Raw genomic sequence first — 6000 nt, forward strand, 5'->3', positions numbered from 1 at the left:
TGACATTGAAAATGTCCTGTGTTTTCAAATTTAGTATTTTGGAAGGATGTTGAATTTATCCTTCTGCCTGAGGAGCACCATGGTCCTCTTCATTTTTGATCAGGTACTGTGCAAGCACTGTATCTTTTTTTTTTTTTTTTTTTTTTAATCATTATTATTATTGTTATTATTATGTCACACTGTCACATTCTTCACACCAGCCTTTGCAGAACATTTAGATGAGTATATTTAATATTCAAAGGCATTATCTACATGAAGGACAACAGCAAATTCAGCATTATGCCCTGTTGTATTAGTAATATTTGTCTAATGGGAACCTTTAATAGAATGAAGTTTGTCAAATTAATTAAAAACAAATAGAACCTAGCCATCTCCCATCAATAGAAATAGTCTGAAATGCTTGTTTCCTTTTGATCAACACAAAAATCTCCCATATATAAACTTCCCATGGCTTCTTTTTAGAGTGGGCTTGGAGCTCCTGCAGGATTTATCAAAGTAAATTACCTCAGTACTTGAGTGTATCATATAAGTGAGCTGTTACTCCACAGAGGCCATGGTCACCCCTCTCCACCTGCTGTCAACATCACTCTGAAAACATATGGTGAAAAATTACTGCTAGCTAATTCCTCATAACATAAAGCTGAAAAAATTGCCAAACAAAACAAAATATATTTATATCAACATTGCATTCCTTTTGCTTTCTGGATGAAGCATATTTTGGTGTTTACTTCATGGTGTACCCGTATGCATAGGCTATATCAAAATTTAAACCTGTGCTACCATTATAGATTTAATTTGAAGTTCTGCCGCCATGCCTTCTACATGAACTGTTACAAATTGAATCTGGTGCAGCATTCACACCTGTTAACATTTTCTTTCATTAGAAAATGATCAGACGGATCAGACAGCATAGTGTCGCTATCACTGTGGGCATGATCAAAGAAAGTCTAGTGTGAGGGTCTGGTCAGGAGCAGGCAACCCCTCCACCACTCCCACCGTCTGAAACCTGTAAGTTCACAGATTTCAACCTGACACTGGTGGCAGCATGTGTAGCTGTCTACTCCTGAAAACCCCATTTCCTTTTCTTAAGACATCATGGTTGTGTTCCTAATGTTTGTTATGGTCCAGCCCAGTCACTTTTGACCACTTTGCCCCAACATTATGTCCCAACCCAGCATCCTGCTTCAACTGGAAATGTCAAATTACAAAAGCAAGACACCATTGAAATGCCACTTCCTTGTGATATTGAATGTCTGTCTGACCAGTGGCTTGTTCTGGTGGTCAGTTGTTTGGATAAGGTTGTTCATTCATGGCTTCCGTAAAACAGGGTTTTAAGGATGGTTTAATTTTGTTAGGCTTCAGATGAATAATGCAAGTGTCATTATTATGCAAAGTGTTGTGGGTCTATTGTGGTGCCGTCATGACAGCTAGCCTGCAGCATAATGCAAAGGGAATGAAAAAGAGTTTAGTGTGGGTTGTCGCTGGAGAGGAAGAGGTGTGTGGGTTGCTCGTTAAGGTCTTGTTAGTGGGCTGAGTGTGTGACACATTGCTGGTAGGCTATACTACTGTTATCCATCCAGGTGCCTGCAGATTATGCAGAATGCAGGTTATGAGGCTGGTCGCATTATTTTCACAAATTATCTCTATCAATGTAACATAATTATCTGTCTGACAAACAGTGTTTCCCTTACAAAGACAGTGACAACTGGTCAAGTCAGCGTGGGTTACTGTCTATGACAAACAATGAGCAATCATTTGCGCTGAGATTGGAGCCTGTGTTGTTGTTCACATGCACTCTGATTCTCTAGTTCAAAAGCCTCTTTTTGGTTCATACAAGAGATTCTCACATTGGAAAGAAACAAATATAGTCTGTCACTCACAGACAGACAACACCTATCAAAAGGTGTGAATCACCTATACAAGTGCAGCCATTTTATAATAATTATAGTCATTGTGCTGTAGCTGACCTTTTCTTGGTCATCCTCTGGTAGAACATCTACCACAACTATTGTCTATGCCAGGCAAATGGAGCACAAGTCTACTGAGGTTGCTCAGAGAAGAGGGATATGACTGGAAGAATGATTAACAGATTAAAATAGAGGCAGAGACATTTATGAGTGGGATGGGAGGGTTTATTTGCACTGGAGAAGAGAACATCCCTCAAATGGGTGTAGGATAGAGACACAATTCTGCTGCTCTGCTACCCTTGGCAACAAAACAAAGTATTGAGGTGGCTGTCAGTATCTTTATAGATGGAACTTTCCTTGGTGTATGTTAGGGCAACAGCCATAATGTTAATTATCTGCTGGGACACTTAAAAAAAGAAAAAAAATCTCTTCAGTGGAATTTGGCACAAGGATTTTTGGAGAAATTAAATCAGCCAAGTTCTGCTGCTTATTTATGAAATGGATTCAGATCCCAAGATGCCAAATCAGTGGGGGATTCAAGAAATAAAACACCACTTACAGCAGTAAGTACAAAAAGAATGTCAGCTCTTTGATAAACAAGCACAGCATTTTCCAAAAAAGAGAAGATTTTTGAGAACACGTGTCATGTCAATGGTTTTGCAGATACATCTTTCATATAAGCTGTGTTTAGACCATTGATTACAATAACCATGCTATCACACATACAGTCCTCCTTCAGGACAATCATTTGCAAATGCCGCACTATAGTGGTGCGTTGTATCATTTCCCCCAGTTTTTGCCAAATCAGGTCAGTGGTGGCTGAGATGCTGTGCATGACACATGGACAAAGGAATGAATGAATAAATGAAAAACATACTGTCCCCTTAGGCTAATCAGAGTAATTAGAAAAAGCACAATGCAGTGATGAGATGCATCATATCCCCAAAATTTGATTAGCCATGTCTTAAATATTGCATTTGACAGATACATAGATGGACAAATGAATGAACAAACAAACAAGTATGGAGACCAATCCATAGTCCTAAGCTAAGTGTGCAGTGGAGAAACAAAATGATTTGTTAGAGCTGAGAGTGAAGCAAAGGTGATCATTTTACCTCGAGGTAACATTCACGATCATGAGCCTAGGTTCAGTTCCGACCCAGGCCCTTTGCTGCATCTCATCCCCTCTCTCTCCCTTTTCTTTCCTGTCTCTCTCGATGGTCATAATGGATTTATCCACACAAAACATACCACAACTGAGCGGTTGACATTATCAGAAAAAGTTGTTTCCCTTCTTGGATTTACGATATTGACATGCTGACTGCTGTAAACATCAGATATTATTTAGCTGCTCTGTGAATTCATAATGAAATTACAAATCCTGGCAAAATTTCTTGCATGCAATTCATGTTCAGAAAAATCAGCACTAACTGAAGTTCAAATAAACGTTTAAAAATATGCTCTCACAAGCAAAGACACTTGATCCACATTGACAAGATGACTGACATTAAGGGGTGGTGGGGAAAAAAATCCATCCATAAAGATAGAGAGCACATGAAAGATGGAGCTATGTCTACAAATGTGGATACTCAGCCACTCATTTGCAAAAATCTATGAACACTGGTATACTTGAGTATAATTTCAGTACTGAGGAAATACAAATAAAACATCCTCTCAAAGATAAAAAGAGATTTGGAAAACTTAAATGCCTCTACTGATTGAAATAAGTAGAAGCCCTAAAAGGAAGCTAATTTTTTAACTATGTGCCAGAACTGATGACAGTGATAGGGTGCACTGCACATGCATGAGAAAGTGAATGACTGGCGATATTAGATGCACAAGGTCCATTTTCCTTAACTGTGTGAGCTATTTTGGAGAAAATTACATCTGTAATGAAGACTATGTAACAATCAGCCCACATGCTAATGTGGCCTGTTGTATTTTCTCTCCTACATTTTTACTTGGTTTTAATTGTCCTGTTATCCACTCATGTGTTTAGCATGAGTTTAGCATGTAACAGTTTTGTTACATGCAGGAATTGTATGCACTGAAGTTGACACTTACACAGAGGTGATTTGCATAAATTACAAGAAGTACAAATAGTACATATGGTATTGCTTACCATGTTAGCAGGGACCTCATATTGCACCATATTCTTCCTCTATGCATGGGTTCAGACTTACATCGTTATAGTCTAAGTTGCTTTTAAAATTACAGTGGCTGCAGACACCAGATGTGTGGCCTCCCCAGGGCTGCATAATCCAGTGCCCTACATGCATGCGTAATATACTTAAAGCGACATGGAAGTTTGGTAACACGTTTGCCTGTGTATGTTCTTGAGCTCAATATAAGTCTATTTTCTGAGTGACTCTCAGAAGGAGCTCGGCTGTAGAACACAGATCTTGTGTTTCTAACCCTCCTGTGCATGTCTATGGTGTTCACAAAATGGCTAGCAAATGCATTGCTATAACTGAAATATGAACAAGTAACACTAAAACATACATTTATATTCATGCATATTCATATTTTTGACTCCCTTTTACCGGACTATCCGCCTGGGGAAACTAAAAATATTGAATGTCCCTCACTGAGTTGGTCCGTCTCTGCACCCACTGTTGAAACATGCATGTGCGACTATCCACGCAGAACTTGAGGTAGCTGTTTTTGGCTGGCAAACTGGACACACAACAGTTGAGCTGTAATTTCATCTAGCTGATTCCTTTGATGTTTTTGCTTGTATATATGGAAGTGTGGGGATATATTCAGGTATGGATGACAGAGACTTATTCATCAGCAGTGATATTTAGTGCAACTGCATTACGGTTCACTATTTTGAGCTATGGTTATTTGTACTTATGGTAGCTAGTTCGCTAATCAGTGGGCACTGAAGGCAGAGCCAAGACAAACATACATTTTTTTTTCTTATATTTAGAACATTTAGAGAACAGTGAAGGTAAAACAAAGTGTTGCACCAATACTCCTCAGATACCTCTGTGGTGAGATCTCTAACCAAGGCCATTGGAGAAATGAAGGGACCTTAATATATAGGTTCTCAGTAGATTTTATACCCTTTGCCCTCCAGATTGCAAACCCCCTGTCTAATTTTGCAGGTTTAAAAGAATGATTGTGGCAAATCCACGAGTAAATAGACATGACTGGGATCCAGGTTTCCCCCAAGTTTTTTTTTTTTTTTTTAGATCTTGTTTCAGAGAGTAGCAAGGCAAGGGGAGGAGTTTTTAATGGATGCAGTTTCCAGTTGCAACCAAATGGGGGTAGACTTGAGCAACTCATCATCTGGAGCCCCATACTTCCAAAAGGTGACAGCCCTGGAGCTTGCAGACCAGTAAGTCATGGAAAGAGAAGGAAAAGGCCACCTCCTTCTGTTGGTTTTAGTAATTTTAAATGAGAGTTTTACATGAGAGCGAAGGAAGGAATTCCTGGTCAAAATTCCCAGTCAGAGGCATGAACTTGCTCTTCCCCAATTACCCGTGTAAGAATTTTCCAAATGTGTCAATGTAGTATAGAAGAAAAGGAACGGGAACAGTGGGTTCTGCCAGACAAATGAGTAAATCAGCAGTGTATAGGTAATCCTGCATTCAATGGTAGCAGTTTTAATACTTTTATTATTGGGGTTCTGTCTGAGTCCCACTGGCAGGGGCTCTAATCCAAGATCAAAGAGTAATGGGGACAGTGAGTCCCCTTGGTGGCTCCTCATTGTAAGGTGAAGGGACAAGACTTAATGCCATTTGTGAAACAAACATACACTGTTTAAAAACAGTGCTGTTACAGTTCACATTGAAAAGCTCCAGTAGAACTCAAATCTGGCGACTGGTAGAAGATGGGATGGCTGCATTCCCAGGACCTGACTGCTGATGGGCTCTGCTTTCCTGCAGAGAGGTGGCCAAAGTGCAGAAAAGCTATTTAGTGAATAAAGACATCAGAGTGATAGGGGAAGCCGGATCATCCCTGCCCCATGCTCAGTGTGTGGAAATTTCATGCTGGTGGACATACACAGGAACACACATGCTAGGAAGATGAACATAGCAGAGTAGCAAGTGTTCAGTTTCAGTGATTCAGGCTGCAGTGGCAATCT

The sequence above is a fragment of the Myripristis murdjan genome, chromosome 3, assembly GCF_902150065.1.
Source record: "Myripristis murdjan chromosome 3, fMyrMur1.1, whole genome shotgun sequence".
In the NCBI taxonomy this organism is placed as follows: domain Eukaryota; kingdom Metazoa; phylum Chordata; class Actinopteri; order Holocentriformes; family Holocentridae; genus Myripristis; species Myripristis murdjan.